The following is an 18,167-nucleotide window of genomic DNA, read 5'->3' on the forward strand; positions in this document are numbered from 1 at the left end:
TTTTTATTATTAACATTTTTTTTGTGTTCTCTTATATATGTTTTATTATTAGGATTGTTTTTTTATTTATATGTATATACATATATGTATGTATGTATGTGTATGTATGTGCATATATATATATATGTGTATGTTTATTATTATTATTTTTTAGTTATCATGTTTGATAAATGTTATCATTATATCTGTGAGCCTATTCTTATGTTTAAATTTGAGTACTCTAGCCAATTGATAATATAGTATAATATATATGTATTTTATTATTAACAAAACAAACCAAGAAGTATTGATTCTTATATTATATGGGTAATGTGACAAGCTATGTTTTTGATTTAGGGTTGATAATTGACTAATCATGTCAAGCTGGACATGGAAGTCTACCATTGGTAGCTGTGGATTTTTAATCCCTTCCTTGGAAAGGGGGGACTTATTCTGCCTTTTGAAAAAACCTCACTAAGTGAGGAGAAACGCGTCAAGGAACAGATCCTTCTATTTTGAACTGCTGTTGATGGTGAGCCAAGCAGTCGATTGCCGCTGATAGGAGGAATAACACACCGGAGTGTGTACCACTCATTCTAAACCTTAGCGGATCCTGCTGCTTCACCTATTACTTTGCCGCTGACTGATTCCATTTGATCCCAGACCATAGTGGATCCTGGTGCCCTACTGACCACTCTGCCGCTGACTGATCCCATTTTGATCTCAGGTGACGGAGTCTACTGCTATACGCAGCTTTGCTGCATCCCATTGTGGAATCAGCTTGTAATCAGAGACTCTGTGAATGGAAAGGCTGTCACCCGTGGCCGGCTGTGTTCCGGCGATACATATCCCTGGCTGGGTTGATTGCCCACTTGCATCCCCACTTGCCAATCCCTGGCCTGCTCTGGATTCCACGACGGTGGTGAGTGGCAGTTTATTACAGAGGAGATATGAATATCCAAAGTAAGGGGAAATAGCCATTTGCTATCCATTGAATTATCCTTGATTACCATCTTTTTTATGAAGCTATACCATTGATAAAGGAACTCACATATTTTCATCAGTGACTGTATTGTGTAGGTCATTTGGACTTTATATGGCCTCATGCCCTTACTAGTGTGCGGTTTCATTCTGTTTTATTGTTCTTATTGTATGGGTTAATCATTGTATGTGAACTGCAGTTCTATAGGCACATTGTTGCTATTTTAATATATGTATTATGTGATTAATTTTTTGGTTTGTTTTGATAGAGCAGTGATCCTCGGCGCAGACACATTTTTTCTTGTTTGTATAGGTTGATCTGGGGAATTTCAGGCAGCTATCCCCTTGTGTCAGCTGCCGACAATTCACTGATAATCTCTGTTGCAATAACAGCGCTACACTATTTTTCTACTCATTACTTTACAATCAGCCCCTTTGTGTGTGTATATATTAGGGATGTGCAGGCTTGGATTAGTTCGGATTTTCCTGACAAATTCGGATTTTTCTCGCCAAAAACGCGTCTCATAGAGGCGAAACTTCATCTTTCATGGACAAACATCATCACTCCTGGACAAAAGTCTACAAAAGATGATGTTTGTCCATGAAAGATGACGTTTTGCCTGTTTCTGAGACCCAATTTTTGGCGGGAAAAATCCGAATTTGGTGAGAAAAACAGCATCAGTTCTTCTAGGTACACTTGCACCAAATCAGGTATTTTGTAGGATTGTTGTCAGGTGTATGATTAACAAATCATACCAAACAGGTGATGATGATCATCATTTTCATATGTAGGTTGAAACAGTCATTAACTGAAACAGAGATAGCTGTGTAAGAGTCTTAAATCTGGGTGAGGAATAGCCAAACTCTGCTACAAATGTGAGATTGTGGAAGACCGTTTCATGTCACAGGTCATACACCATGGCAAGACTGAGCACAGCACCAAGACACAAGATACTGTAGTTATACTGCATCAGCAAGGTCTCTACCAGACAAAGATTTCAAAGCAGACTGGGGTTTCAAGATGTGCTGTTCAAACTTTTGAAGAAGCACAAAGAAACGGGAAACATTAGGGATCATAGACAAAGTGGCGACCAAGGAAACTTAGTGCATCAGATGAAAGACACATCATGCTTACTTCCCTTCTAAATTGAAAGATGTCGAGCAGTGCCATCAGCTCAGAACTGGCAGAAACCAAAGGGACCCAGGTACACCCATCTACTGTTGGCTTTAACAGAAGTCAGTTTGTTTGCGCTGGGGAGCGGTAGAATAATGAGTGTCTGCAGGCAACAGTAAAGTATGGTGGAGATTCCTTGCAAGTTTGGGGCTGCATTTCAGCAAATGGAGTTGGGGATTTGGTCAGGATTAATGGTGTCCTCAATGCTGAGAAACACAGGCAGGTACTTATCCATCATACAATACCATCAGGGAGGCATCTGATTAGCACCAAATTTATTCTGCAGCAGGACAATGACTCCAAACATACAGCCAATGTCATAAAGAACTATCTTCAGCATAAAGAAGAAAAAGGAGTCCTGGAAGTGATGATATGGCCCCACAGAGCCCTGATCTCAACATCAAGTCTGTCTGGGATTACATGAAGAGACAGAAGGATTTGAGCAAGCCTACATCCACAGAAGATGTGTAGTTAGTTCTCCAAGATGTTTGGAACAATCTTTCTGCCGAGCTCCTTCAAAAACTGTGTGTGAGTGTACCTAGAAGAATTGATGTTTTGAAGGCATAGGGTGGGTGGTCACACCAAATAGCGATTTGATTTAGATTTCTCTTCTGTTCACTTTGCATTTTGCTAATTGATAAAAACAAACTATTAACACCTCTATTTTTGAAAGCATTCTTACTTTGTAGCATTTTTTCCACACCTTAAAACTTTTGCACAGTACTGTATATATATATATATATATATATATACGATAAATAGATAGATACTGTGTGTATATATGTGTATATATATATATATATATATACATACACATATATACAATATATATATATATATATATATATATATAATTGTAGGCTTATGCACTGTCCTTATATATTCATCCTGGGTGTGCTCTTTCATGGAAGTATCCACAATTGATACCTCTACAAACAGGTCCACAAAGTGAAGGCACTACTCCTTGTTTCAATATTCTTATCACAAAACGTATTTATTCACCACCCAGTAAACACAACACCATCACTGAAGCATATTGTCCATCCATTGAAAAATGCATGTGAAGCAGTTCATATAACAGTCAAGATACTTATGATATCAATGTCCAATGTCCTTATGACATTGATATCATAAGTATCTTGACTGTTATATGAACTGCTTCACATGCATTTTTCAATGGATGGACAATATGCTTCAGTGATGGTGTTGTGTTTACTGGGTGGTGAATAAATACGTTTTGTGATAAGAATATTGAAACAAGGAGTAGTGCCTTCACTTTGTGGACTTATATATATATATATACTGTATGTGTATGCATATATATATATATATATATATATATATATATATATATATAATGTTAAAATGTGTTGCCGAAGGTTAACTATGTAGGTGTTAGACATTTGGCATGATCACCTGAAATACATAAGTGACATCTCACATCTTTTTTTAATATTACATTTATTTTACATTAAGTGTCCAATATTCCTAAACTACGGTATTAAAATATAGATCTACTGTATTTGCAAATGTTCAAGCTGTGTATGTTGATGTACATAGATATCAGTAAGCATTCTGGAACAAATAAACATAACACTCTGTATGCTACTCCCACAAATACCTGAAGCAATACTTATTACTGTATATACTGCAGGGATCACACACCTGCCAGAACTGTTCTCTGCTTCCTGACAGAGTTGATGTCACACACCAGTGTTAAACAGTGTAAACAAATAAACCAAAGTGAAACAGTGATATTTTGTTAACAATTTCAATTCAGTTTGTACACAACCAACCTATCATATACGTATTTTTCCCCCTGTTGTCTAATTGTTCCTGTGATGTTTCTGGTCCATTGTTGTTGTCAGGGCCGGATTAAGGACGGGGTGGGGTGGGGACAGGGGCGGTCGTCCCTGTCCCCCACACACAGAGAGGCCCCAACACAGAGGCACCTGTTCCTGGGAAGGGGCCCTGGAGCCGCGCTGTTCGACAGACTGCATGCAGCAGCACAGTCAGTGCTGCTGCATCAGCTGTCTAAGGGAGAGAGAGAGGGCCAGCTTTACTGTAACTTTGGGGTCTATTTGCTAAGCAGTGTTAGGAGACAGAGTGAAAAGTTATAAGAAAGTGATAAGGTGTCAGCCAATCAGCTCCCATCTGTAATTTTTCAAACACAGCCTGTGAGATGACAGTTGGGAGCTGATTGGCTGACACCTTATCACTTTCTTATCACTTTTCACTCTGTCTCCTAACACTGCTTAGTAAATAGACCCCTTTAAACCCCTCCGACCCCCGCCGATGCTTCAGCTGGCCGCATTGAGGGCAGAGCCAATACGGCAAGCCCCGCCCCCACATCCCTGCGAATCGCGTCATTAATCGCGGGGGGCGGAGCCTAACGAATTGAGGAGGTGCCGGCTGGGTCCTTTTGCAACCTGCTGCTGATTAAGTGTAAGTGTACTGTTTTAGTGTGTGTATGTATGTGATATTGTGCATATGTGTTGGTGTGCATACTATGTATGTATGTGTTACTGTGTATATATGTGTTGGTGTGTGTATACTGTTTATGTGTATGTGTGAGTGGTGTCTGTGTGTGGGATTTTCGAAGGGGGGGTAGGCTCGGCTCTGTGTGGCTTGAAGGGGTCCCCCACAGCTAAATTGCCCTGGGGCCCCCACAAGCCTTAATCCGGCCCTGGTTGTTGTGGTTATCAAGCAGTGTGTCAGGGCACACAGCTGTGCCCTGACACACTACATGATGACACAGGATACTGAATACTGTAAGCCAGGCATATACACTTCTGAGCAAGTGAGTGTTATTTGTACAAATAAGTGTAAGGAGAGTAGGTAACACTAATGAAAGATACATTGTTCTAATAGAAAGTGACAGCTAAGAGATATCTTATTCACAGTCTCATTTTTGGGTTGTTAATACCACTCACATTCTTCTGTCTGTAAGGTGCCTAACTAATTCATCTGGAAAGTACCAATATTGCCAAGAGGTTATCAGCGTCCTTCTGGGCAAATGTGTTCACGAAAAAATAATTAGAGGGTTGTAAATAATTATATTAGGTCAATAAATGAACTGTACAAAGATTTTACAACCAAATTAGAGATTTATCTCGCCAAGTCAAACACCCTTTTGCTTTGCTTCAGACAAATACAAGTTACTTCTATCTACAATAAGTAGAGCATAATAATAACAAATGATCCCAGTTATTAAAGAAAGGGCGTTTGAGTGTTGTGAAGAAGGAACTTAAAATGGGTTCTTTTGCTGCAGAGTATATGTACTCAGTGATGCACATAGAAAATATATTTTTTACGTTTTCAAACCTTCCTTGTTGTAAGTGCTGAGTTGTGACACCATCAATAGGGATTCACACTGTTACCTGTATAAATAATCAAGTATGCAAAAAGTTCAACGATAAAACCTTTCAACAAAAATTAGCACCTGAGAAAAGAAAATTGTGGATGACCTAGTCATCCACAGTAAGACTCTATAACGAGAGCACACAAATCTGCAATACCTCTATATTGTAAAATTTAACCTTTAATGGATATCAAGTATTACATAGTAAAAAGGACTCACAGACATACAAAACAAATACTATATATAGAAATCTACAAAATAGGAACTGAAGTTATGAAATTCACTCCAGTCATAATAGATACATAATAGGCGAAATATTGAAACTACATGAAAGAAATAAAGAGAATAATTAAAATTGTAGTGGTTCACTGTTGACTTTTTTCAAGGGATGCTTGCACTGGCAGATCTCTCATTCCCTCTCCTCTACACTGTATGAGAGAAGATAGAAGAGCCCAGTTGCAGATTCGGATACATCCAACTTACCATTATTTTCTCGCTTTCAATTCTCACCTCTTTTCCAATTTACGCAGATACAATAGTGACGGTGGTCTTCATTTACTTCACAAAGAGGACTAATTATTTAATCTTTCTGTACCTTGTGTTTTTTAAGTACAATTTTAATTATTCTCTTTATTTCTTTCATGTAGTTTCAATATTTTGCCTATTATGTATCTATTATGACTGGAGTGAATTTCATAACTTCAGTTCCTATTTTGTAGATGTGTATATATAGTATTTGTTTTGTATGTCTGTGAGTCCTTTTTACTATGTAATACTTGATATCCATTAAAGGTTAAATTTTACAATATAGAGGTATTGCAGATTTGTGTGCTCTCGTTATAAAGTCTTACTGTGGATGACTAGGTCATCCACAATTTTCTTTTCTCATGTGATTTTACTCTGAGAAGAACCTCCACAGCAGTATATATACCAGAATGGGTTCAATGCTCTAAATTGTGGTTATAGCAATACTTCTATATTATTTTTCTTCATTTATTGACTTAGGCCCTCATTCAGAGCCGTACGCTCTGAGCAGAGCGCACGCTCTGAATGAGGGCCGGGCTCCATTTTCATGGAGCGTCCTCCTGGACGCTCGTATAGCTGTGGGTCACCACCCACAGGCTATATGAGCGTGCTTTGTGATGGCCGCGATGGTCGAGACCATCGCGACCATCGAAATTGCGAGCCGGAGCCTGCGGTTGAGGTTTTCTATCAGAGCCAAAATCACTCCCACTGACATCACTAGTGATGTCAGTGGGCCGGCTTCTGACGGGAGGCGTTCCCGTGGGAACGCCCCCGTCAGGGAGGCACGCCCCCGGCACGCCCACCAAAGGGGGCGTGCTGTCAATCAACATTGACAGCACGCCCCCTTTGATCGGACACAACGAGCGAAGGACTTTCCTTCGCTCATCGCGTCTGGTGCATGCGCACGACGGAGCTCCCTCCGTCGTGTGCATGCTCAGTCCATAACATCGACCCACTTGCGAGTGGACAGCCGCTCGCGAGTGGGTCTGAATCAGGCCCTTAGTCATTATTGGTATTATTTAAACCTGTGCGGTGATACTCCATTCTTTCTCCTTTCCCCCCCCTTATGTTTACAAAAAAATGAGCACCTGTTTGTTCACTAAGATCCTGGCAATAATGTGGGCCAAGATAAAGTGTCTGAAAGAATAGAGTGTTTTTTTTTTTTTTTTTAATACACTTTTTCTTTTTGAAGCTGTTGGGCGGAAATAGTGCATATGTGCTCCGGCGTTGCATGCACAGAAACAAATGCATATATATTAAATCATATGCAGAGTGTGCTTGTGTTGTGCCCAACAGCTATCCAGCGCTTGGCCATCATCAATAGTACGCACTTGCTTGAGGCTATCATTGGCGCAGAAGATATGCATGGAAACAGGCGTTTCACTCTAAAGATGGCCACACATCTAAAGATTATCTGTCCAACCAGCCAACTAGTTGATTGGTTGGAATGAAAATCTGGTAAGGTATGAAAGCCAATGACAATCAGCAATTTGCTCCCAAACTCTCGAAAATGGACAAAAACTGTTGTTTGAACAAATTGTTTGGATCAAACATTTAACAAACTTGTCTGACGACCATTTTCCTCTGTTTTCTGGTATTTAGGAGCAAATTGCTGATCATCAGTTACTCCCATATGTTACCAGATTTTCATTCCAACCAATCAACTAGTTGGCTGGTTGGACAGATAATCTTTAGATGTGTGGCCAGCTTAACCCTGTATAGCCCACAGTTGCATTGACATGTCCTCACTGACCTTTGCCTGTGTGAGAATCTAGTAACGCCTCTTCAGTCGTAAGTGGACATGCAATCGAAATGTGTGCAACTCTACATTGCCCATACTTGGGTATGCACTGATCCGGAGTATGCACAGTGCGAACACATGTAAGATACGCTCCACAAACAGGTGTACATTTCAGCCCCAGGCCCATCATTTGATATATAATGCAAACAAATCAACTGATAAAGTCAGTGCTTGATGAACATCTCACCTGTGCAAAACATTATTTCAGTGAAGTGGAGTTAGAAACAGCCAAATTCAAAATTACAGTATGAACTCTAATTCAGAATAATAGAATAAATAAATAATATTAAAAACTTCTGAGACACGTGATGACCACTCCAGTAGTTCAGAGTCTCTGATTAACCAATTCAAAAATATATTGGTTAATCTTCTGTGCCGTGTGTCATATCAAAGAGTGTGGCGAAAACAGCGGTTACATGGCCGAGGGGAGGCCTCTGTCCAATTCAATGCGGAATTTATAAAAAGCTTTCTCCCAGAACAGTTAGAGAGATATAGAGGTGTTCATGAAAACTTTTGGGGCATATCATTCTTTACTGATGCTGAACCAGCCAACAAGGGTTTGTGATTCCTTTTGATGTTTTGGAACCCCCTAGGTAAAATTCCCAATAAAGATTATTACAGGATTGGATATAGGTGGCTGATTAAACAGTCTATTTACTAAGCCTTAGATGGAAATAAAGTGATAAGGTACCAGCCACTCAGCTCCTAACTGCAATGTCACAGACTGTGTTTGAAAAATGACAGTTAGGAGCTGATTGGCTGGTACCTTATCTCCTTTCACTTTATCCAAAGCTTAGTAAATAGACCCCTATGTGATCAATGGTAAATCTCCAGACAGGGGTGGAAGGTGTGGTCAACAGGGTGTGGTATATTCACAAAGTAGATGTTCGTTATGTCAACTTGAGAATGTCGACATTGTTGAAATGTCAACTCTAGCCCTAACGGTGATGCTAACTCTAGCTCTAATGCTAACCCTGACATTAACCCTAACCCTCATGGAATTGTTGACATGCCTAATGGAATTGTTGACATTCTGTCAATGTCAACATTTTGCAGGTATCGACATTAATGATGTTGACATTGTAACCATGTCTACATCATCAACCTTGACCTTCTGCTGTTGACACTGTGAATGTCGACATTCTCGCCAGAGACATTCTAACTGCATTCTACCAGTCAGTGGGCTTCTTACAATCAGATCTGGTATAGGAGAGCCACATTTCAAACATGAATGATCAGGTCTCAGCCCTACTGTAGTTCATACAAATAGGTTCTGTGCTAGCTTTTTAAGAACATGTCCGCATAGGTCACAGCAGGGAGAATTATAATGGATTCCGCTATTGAGTGAAGCAAAGTATCAATGGGAATTGCTAGAAAGTGTTCACCACATTGCACCATCCCCAATTTTGGTTTGCTATAATCAGTTGTTCCTGCAAAAAAGTGTAGCGAATCGAGATCGCGTTATGCTTACTAAGTTAACTAGATTGTAATATGTCAAGGGGATTACCCCGCTTATGTTGTAAATGCAGCCTTTGCCACACCATACAAGTAGAGTATAGCTTATAAAAAAAGGAGGTGTGTGGATCGTTGCCCTTCCTCAGAGTGGAATGATTTCATGAAAATCTTTAGTCACTTTTCTAGAAGACTTTTCACTCAGTAAGCGGCATTGCCTCTGAGGAAGCTGTCCAGTACAGAGAAACGCATTAGGCAGATTGGTGTCCTACTGGAACTGGAATTTTATTGGAATTGCTGTGGTCATTCCTAATCACTGGCTATAAAACACAGTCTGAGCAAAATTGCATACTGGATTTCACTCTGCATGGTCAGTACCGCAAACTGAGGGAGTTACCACCCGCAAGGGACTGCACAGAGCTGCAGGAATTTCTACACGCTGTTGGCACCACTACTAAATTTAATCTGTGGACATTATTTTACAACAAGTAATCAACTTTATATTTACTACAATTAGCCAGTGAGTGAAAACACTGTTTCCCAGCTTACATTTGGACACTAACCACGAACATGGTGACTAAACCAACATAACAACATACTACGTAGCCTATCAATTTCCTAGAACCCAGTGCTGTTGCAAATTATAATATAGGTATTTGGGGAAAGTTACCTGGGCACCAGGAAAACAACAGCGCATAGAACTTTCTAAGTTTGGGGCCTATTCATTATTGGGGGCTGGGTGGCAGAAGTGGAAACAAAGTCATCGGAGAAATTGCTCCAGTCCGAAAAATCGGCTGTCATCGCGATCCTTATCAACACTCATTTAGTAGTGGTGAAACTTAGCACTGCCAAGTCTGACTCGGCAGTGTTAGTGTTAGTGTTTGACTTCCGACGGAGGAAGCTGAACAAGGACAGAGGGATCAGAAAGGATCCCTCTTGACACCCCGGGACTCCTTCCCATAGAAAGGCAGCGGGGCCCGGAAATCAGCGCATCCGCAAATGGCAAAGGTTCCCACTATCAAGCGCCACAAATTTTGGATTTTCGGAGCTTGATTAATTTAGGTCACTATACTGTTGTATGGGAACAGCGGACCAGATCGGGACTGAAAGTTAAGCAGCTTTACATGCGTTACCTTAATAATGAAAGGTAATTTCTACAAAAGTAGGTGAAAATGTTAATTGTGGAAATTAAGGGATAATGTAAAGACAACTCTAGCACAATACTGCAAGCAGGGACAGAACTATAGTCTATACAGGAGGCGAGAGTGAGCCCAATATACAGCTAAGCTGGCACTAACTCTGTTTTTTCGGGCATGCATAGCAGCCACAGAATGTACAGTAAAGCCCCTTTTGTGACTAATCATAATAATAAAATTATAATTACCACCCTGCCTGGAAATGGTGAAAATGTTTCAAAAACATTGCTTGGGGGGCTGGCGATTGTTATGCCCCTGAGTGCAAGTGTAAACTTGACAAGAAAAGATGTGAACATGGTTATAGAACTTGGGGAGATGTTTTTGCTGTTTATCGCAATTAATTGCAATTAATAAGTGACCCAGGGCAGGTGTTATGAATATGTCAGTAGGTGATCAAACATGAATACATGTGGGTTTATGCTTATGGCATGAGTCAGTGTATAGACCCATTGTAGTTTTACAATTTAGGTATGACACTGAACCCATGATCTTACAAGTGCAGTGAATTGATAGGTAGCAATTGTGTGTAGGTGATGGGGGATGAACTTTATGTACAGTATGGACAGAGGAATGTTAAGAAACGCTGCTGAAACAATTTTCATATGTTAGACTTATCAAGGTCATTATACGAGAGATACATGGCATAACATTTAAATTTAAGCAACATTTAAATTATTTATATATATATATATATATATATATATAATGGCAGTAAATATTAGGGACAGCAGAAGCCATAGAGGTATTACCCGGACACGCAAACTTTACAGTACAATAGATATGAACAAACTATTGATTTTCGAATTAGATCATTAGACAAAGTGATCAGTTAAGAAACATTATAGTACATTTGACAAATACTATATTCATGAACATAAAGTAAAGTGACAATATATACATGGGTATCTCTATACGGCATATGTAATTGGAGAAAGTTACATAATATTCCTGCAGTGAATTACAGTATCTCTGTAGCAGTGCACTGTATGTACTGAAAACAGTTTGTCTTCTAACCAAATTCCAGACTTCTGACAAGCTTGAACCTGATCTTTTATATATAAATTCACATTTTTTCCAAATATTTGCAAAGAACTAGGGACTTCGTTCTGCACCTACTACAATAGACATTTTATCAACACTTGCAATGGAAATTAAAAAGCATAGATCAGTGGTTAAGTGCACGGAATGGCAATAGCAGTAAGAGACTTGCTGGAGAATTTTAATTACAGTGTCAATGTCTTGTCACAGGATTGTTAACTCGATTGGGCAAGAAATCTGCACTAAAAAGTTTGAACTGCAGTACTGCATGCGATACTGGGGCTGATTCAGAGGTGGACGCAGAACACAGAGCAAATGTGTATTTGGATGCATCTGCTGTTTGTAAATATTCTAATGCTGCAGGAGGCGTCTGAAGGAAATAGATGCCTCCTGACAGCAGTGCAGATCCGATTGCTGCATCCGAAGACGCAGTATCGTATCACCATCGCGACTAAAGGCTCCTCAGAATGGCTGTCTTACCTGCTTTGACGAGGTCGGGAAATCTGCATCTTCCGACGAAGACCCTGGCCTTTGCACTCCCATAAAACTGTTTCTGGGAACGCAGGCCAGCTCTACCCCCTCTCTGCCTCCAAATTACTGCGCTGTGGAGCGCTGTGAGTGTGACTGCAGGACTCGTTCTGCACATGTGCGGTTCACCCCTCAACGAGTTAACGTACTAACCTGAATCAGGCCCACTAAACGTAGTTCACCAAGATATTTAGGATGGATATTTTATACTATACCAAAATTATAGTATTGTTTAATGACATTTTAGTATTATTATCATTTTTGTACAAGTCCCCAGCATTCCTTTAATTAAAAACATAACTCCAATTATATTTTCTAGCCTAATTTCTCACACTCATGTAAGGAATATTTTAACTTGGTATTCACATTAAAGCAATCGCTATTCTGGTAAATATTAAGCCACATCCTCTTTTTAGGATAACGTACAAAAATGTACGAAAAAACTTCTGAAAATATTTGCATTAAATGCTTTTTTTATATCAAACTACTACAATAATCTAACTAATAAGCAGCCTTAAAAAAACAAGGAATAAAAATCAAGTATACAGTATTAAACTTTTAATGCATTTATGTGTTTCATCATCTTATTATAGTTGCGTTCATAAAGAGGTTGGATACCCCCAGCCGAATCCCTAAATTGGCCAGGATGTTCAGCAGCAGCACCTGGGCATTTCTCTTTGAAGAGGGCATCACATCCCCTCATAGGACACCTTTTATGGGCAGCAATCCCAGCTACTGTCTGGTTTCTCGGCCAATATCATTGAATTTGGGGAGGGGTATAAGGATACGCAGCACCGTAGCAGGGCAGCCATGAGCCCTGTACGAACCCTGCCCCCTGAGCCCAGAACGTCAAAAAGAGGGGGCGGGGCATCAGCAACTGGAACTACGGCACTGTTCGAAGTATCCTTAGGATGCTCCAAGCAGATGTACAGGCTGCAGGTTGCATGCCCGTAGTGTCAACGTACACTGTAGCGATACTGTCTGCAGGGTGTCATTCAGGGGCGTAACAATAGCCCCCGCAGGGGTGCAGTGGCTTTGGGGGCACGGTGGCTTGGGGGCAGTGTTTATGCAGATTCCATGCGGTCTAGTAGTCCGTATGAAATCTGCTGAAAATGTCTGCCACCTAGGAGGAGACAGATGCTAGAGGTCCTACTTAACCTCTAGCATCTGTCAGGGAAGCACATCACAGATAGCATTACCCGTAAGTGCTAGGAACACTGGCGCCGCCAGGAGTGGATGCATAAAGCTGCATCTTCTGTTGTGAAACCCCTGGCAGCGAGCATGGAACCCCTGACAATGAGCATGGAAACCAATAGCACGAAACCCCTGGCAACAAGCATGGGACCCAGGGCCGGATTGAAGGCCACATGGGCCTGGAGCTGAAAATGATCAAGGGCTTATTATGATAAGTGTGACCAGTGCAGTGTGGGAGTGTATAATACACCCTACACTATCAGCCCCAATGTCTCCCTAAATATATAAAAGAAAAAAAGGTAACTAGAAATACAATTTGGCTACTTATGAATTATGGCTGACCTTGTGGACAGCAGATGGCCAGTCAACATCATGCTGTCATGATGATAGGACTATTTTTATGTGTAGGCCTGGAGCTGTAGCTCCATCCGCCCCATTCATAATCTGGCCCTGATGGGACCCAGAGAATAAAACCCCTGACAACGAGCATGAGAAATACCATCGGTGCCAGAAACTTTTTTGTCAGGGGGAAGCCAGGCACTCTGCTAGCCAGATGCAGGTGCTGTGAGGCAGCAATGGTGTGCGATAGCACCGCTGGCATACCCCTATTTAAGTCCCTGGGGATATGCAAGTACTTGTGGTGCAGAGTCCTGCAATTTTTAACCACATCTACATTTATGACTGAAGAGGGGTAAATGGGCTGTAGTAGGTTTCTCATGTAAGCAAAGTTCACTGGAGCAGTATAATTGCATTTGCAGGCTATGCAGAGTTGGAAGTAAGTGTACCATCAGCACCAACTGTAGGACTGGTGTGTAATGATAATGATAACTAGTAGTAAATTAAGCATACAGATGGGAACGGGAGCACTGGAAGATACATACACAGCGTACAGGTGAATGTATGCAGGTAACAATAGCGCATGCAGGGGTGGTTTCTGAGTACCCAGAAACAGTGGCGCCCCTACCTCTTGTTACACCTGGTGCGGGTATTGGTGGGTGGGCTTATAGTGCCTGGCTAAGCAAAAAGGGGGTGTGGCCTTCACAGGAGGGGCAAGGCCTAGTGGGTGGGGGTGTGGCCTCACAGCCTGCACCCCCGATATTGTCACTCCTGGGGGTGCCAGAGATGTGGACTGCCCCAGGGACAAGTCTGTTTTTGCAATGCTGGCTCCCTCACTGTATCAGGAGCCGAGTGTTGACCGTAATGCTACAGTGCAGCACCCGGCTCCTGTCACTGAGGAGGAGTCGGCACTTTGGTGTCACCCCTTGTGACGCCACTGCCCAGAAACCCCCCTGACAGACTCGTGTCCTTAATCCCCACCCCTTCATGGCAAAATGGTGCGTATCGCAGGTCAATAGGGAGGAGGAGCCAATATGAAGTGATTTGATTAGAATTTTGTAATTTGGCTTCAGATTGACCCACAAATCATGGGGGAGGAGCCTAATTATATTGTGCCAGTCTGCCAGGTCCCATCCCCATCAGAACAACAACCAGCAGGTAAATGTGTGTAATGTATGTGTGTGTGAAAATATATGTATATATGTGTGTATACCTATATATGTGTGCATGTACATATATGATATGCATGTGTGTGTGTGTATGTATATATATATATATATATATAATATGTAACATGTATGAATATATATAAGAAAACTCAGAATCAGGCCCATAGTGACATTTTTGTATTCTAAATCTTTATTACATGTCCTGATGCTGATTGTTAGTGTTTTATATATTGTAGAACCCTGATGCTACAATAGGTACACACCTGAAAGGTTTTTTCCTCACAATCCACGATTTCATGAGAGTTGAAACAATCTTGATTACCTGATCCTATCTGAATTTATAATTCCTAAATATCATTAAAGGTACATTTTTAAATGAATTATGTTGGACAGTTGATGTAGACACTACAAAATGTGCATGATAATTGCTCATCGTTCCCGCCAAATGTCGTGCGTCAGGCCAGATCATATGAGCAAATGCGAAAAGGTTTTTAATGATAATTGGCCCAGGGTGCTACATACACACTGTGCAATATTTGGACCGAGCAGCTAGAACTCGACCGTTCAGCCTAATTATTGCACAGTGTGTACCTAGCTCCAGTTCCATGGCAGGCTACTGATTGTCTGATTGGCTATGAAAATCTGCTGTGGTTATCTCGTCTATGTATTGAGATTCAAACCATGGAATATTGCAGTGAGGAAGAGGTTGACACTGGTACAATGTAAGTGACTATAGGGAATATATATATATACTCAATCAATCAATCAATCTGGACATGGTTAATATTTGAATTCATTAACATGCACATGTACATGTCTTTTCAGTTTTGAATTATAACAGATTCAATAGCAACTAGCAGGAACATCTGATAACAAAAGAGGGCGTCTACTAAAAACGATCTACATGACAGTGTGAAAAGATCCTAAGTCTGTCCACAGTCAAAAAAACAAAGGTGTGCTAAACAAATTTTACTTTTGTTTTACTTTAAGACATTAGACGAACGCTCTTAGTTGGGTTTGGCAACCCACTAAGATCTCATATTAAGAAAATGATTAGAGCCTTGAGGGACAGAGCCTGCATATGAGTTAAGGAGGGGCCCTAGGTGTGGCCCTGTGATACCACAAATTTCATCCCTTTGATCTACAAGATTTATTGCCTTGTACTCCTGTGTAATTGTTTTAATATTGTAACAGGACTTTGTCAGCTTCAGGAAAGATTCTGTAATTTATAAGTGTAATACTTTCAAACAGTATGCATTCACTAACAGTGTTTATATTTTTCCTCCTTATTCAGAGTGATCTGAAATGAAAGGGTTAAAAGCTTACTGTAACAAACGCAGCCATACAGGAGTCCCCTTTTTGGTGCAAGCCAAAGAATTAGTGTTTAATATTTCCATTACCAGATCACTTCCATACAACGTTTATAAGTACCGGACTTCTTGGCTTCGGGTTATATGATTCTATATATTTACTGTTATCAAAAATATATATGTAGACTTTTTATTTTAATTATACATTAATTTAATAAATGCAAAGGGACATATTCAATTTTCCATGAGGTTCCATCCGGACCTTGCGCCATTTTTACATCTGCACACATTTCCGCCTATTATGGTAGGAAAACCTTGCTTGCTTTCTGCTTGCATTTTTATGGGAATGGAGCAAAAACAAGCCAGGTTTTCTTGCATTGATGTCCTGCAAAATATTAGCGCGCCAAGTTCTGACGGAATCATATCTGCCCCAAAGGATCTGTTTTTAAGTTTTGGTAAGATATACCTCTTGCCCATCTTGTATTTTCCCAGTTATGCTCACTGTGTATTTAAAATACTGATATTGTGAAGGCTTTCTTTCTTAAGCTGGGTACACACTATACGATGTATCTTACGATATATCATTCCGATGCATATCGGAATGATATATCGTACACATTGTATAGTGTGTACGTCCAATCCGTCGTTCCCGATGGCCATTCATTGCATCGTCCCATCTGCTGTTCAGCACGTCAGATGGGGCAATGCAAGGAATTACGCTGTGCTGTCTCGTGCAGCATGTAATGATACATTGCGCCATCGTATGCCGGATCATGCAGTGTGTATGCTACGCACAATGTATCGTTACATCGGTCACCGCGTTGCACCATCGTATGGTGTGTATCCAGCTTCACAATGGGTGAGCTCATGTGATCCATGCAGTCATGCCAGTACTTAGCCATGCATCATATGTCTGACATTAGCAGGATATCGCTTTTTGTACAGTAATATTTTACAGCTGATGATCCTGTAGTGGCAGAATGGTGTTTACACTGAACGTATATGAGCAGTCATTTTTATATTTTATGAAAATTACCTTAAGTCTATTAAATGCATTTTTAGTGTGGGATGCAGACAGAACTGGTATGCTAAATGTTGACACATATAATTGTACTTACAAGTTCAAATAGTTCAACTGAAATAACAATGAAAGAACAAAAAGTAAATGCTGGACACATTCTACACAAATTAGATTTTTAAAGTATATTATCTCTAGTAACTGTAAATGTATACATTATCTACAGGCAGAAATAGAACAATGCAACTTAATGACCAAATTATCATGACAACAGCGTTTATACTTATGAAACAGTCACTTTGCAACAATGCACCTCACATTTATCATTTTACACGTTGTCTGCCTAATCCAGCAAGCTCACTGCACAAAAATAAACACAATGCAATATTTAAACTGCATACACACACAATGATTCTTTGAACGGTTATCGTTAACGATATCGTTTATGGTTCAATCGTTGTAAAAAACGATGAAACGATTATCGTTCATGCGCGTTCACGTTTGTAGATTATAGTTTGTAGTTTGTAGTTCAGTCAGACTGACCAACTCAATGATTTTCATTAAGGGAATATGCAAAAATCATTTGTAGTTCAAAAAATTCGTTCATTACACTTTATAAAATCTGACAGATAATCTGACAGATAATCTGACAGAAAATCGTTCAGAAAATCGTTGGTAACAAAATCGTTGAGTGTGTATGCAGCTTAAGTGGTGTGCTAATTAATTGGGACAAAGTAAGTTTTTGTGTTTTGTGTTTCTCAATATGGGGGCTTGATAAGAAGCACACATCAATGACTGTCAATAAATGGCTTAAACAAATCCCTCCAGCGTCTGAAACATCCAATACTCCAATAAAATCCTGCTGCAGTTAAATAAAGGAGAAAATTGGTAACTCCACAGAAAAATACTAAAAATATATAAGGAAACTGCGCTGGATATAAAAACAGCCATCACTTGACAGCCATAAATGGCTCAGTGTGTTGGAGTCTGTAAATCTAGTGTTTCCATTATGCTTAAGCTGCATAAACACACAACGATTTTTTGAACGATTATTGTTACCGATATTGTTTATCATTCAATTGTTGTAAAAATCACTATCGTTCAT

The 18,167-nt window shown here is 40.2% G+C and overlaps 1 protein-coding gene across 1 annotated transcript in view; it reads right to left on the reverse strand.

The window, feature by feature from the left end:
- The window catches only part of FOXN1 (forkhead box N1), a 126,383-nt gene that overhangs the window by 100,973 nt on the left and 7,243 nt on the right, over window positions 1-18,167 (reverse strand). The window lies entirely within an intron of this gene.

This window comes from Taudactylus pleione, unplaced genomic scaffold (genome assembly GCF_031769625.1).
Source record: "Taudactylus pleione unplaced genomic scaffold, aTauple2 ptg000203l, whole genome shotgun sequence".
Lineage (NCBI taxonomy): Eukaryota > Metazoa > Chordata > Amphibia > Anura > Myobatrachidae > Taudactylus > Taudactylus pleione.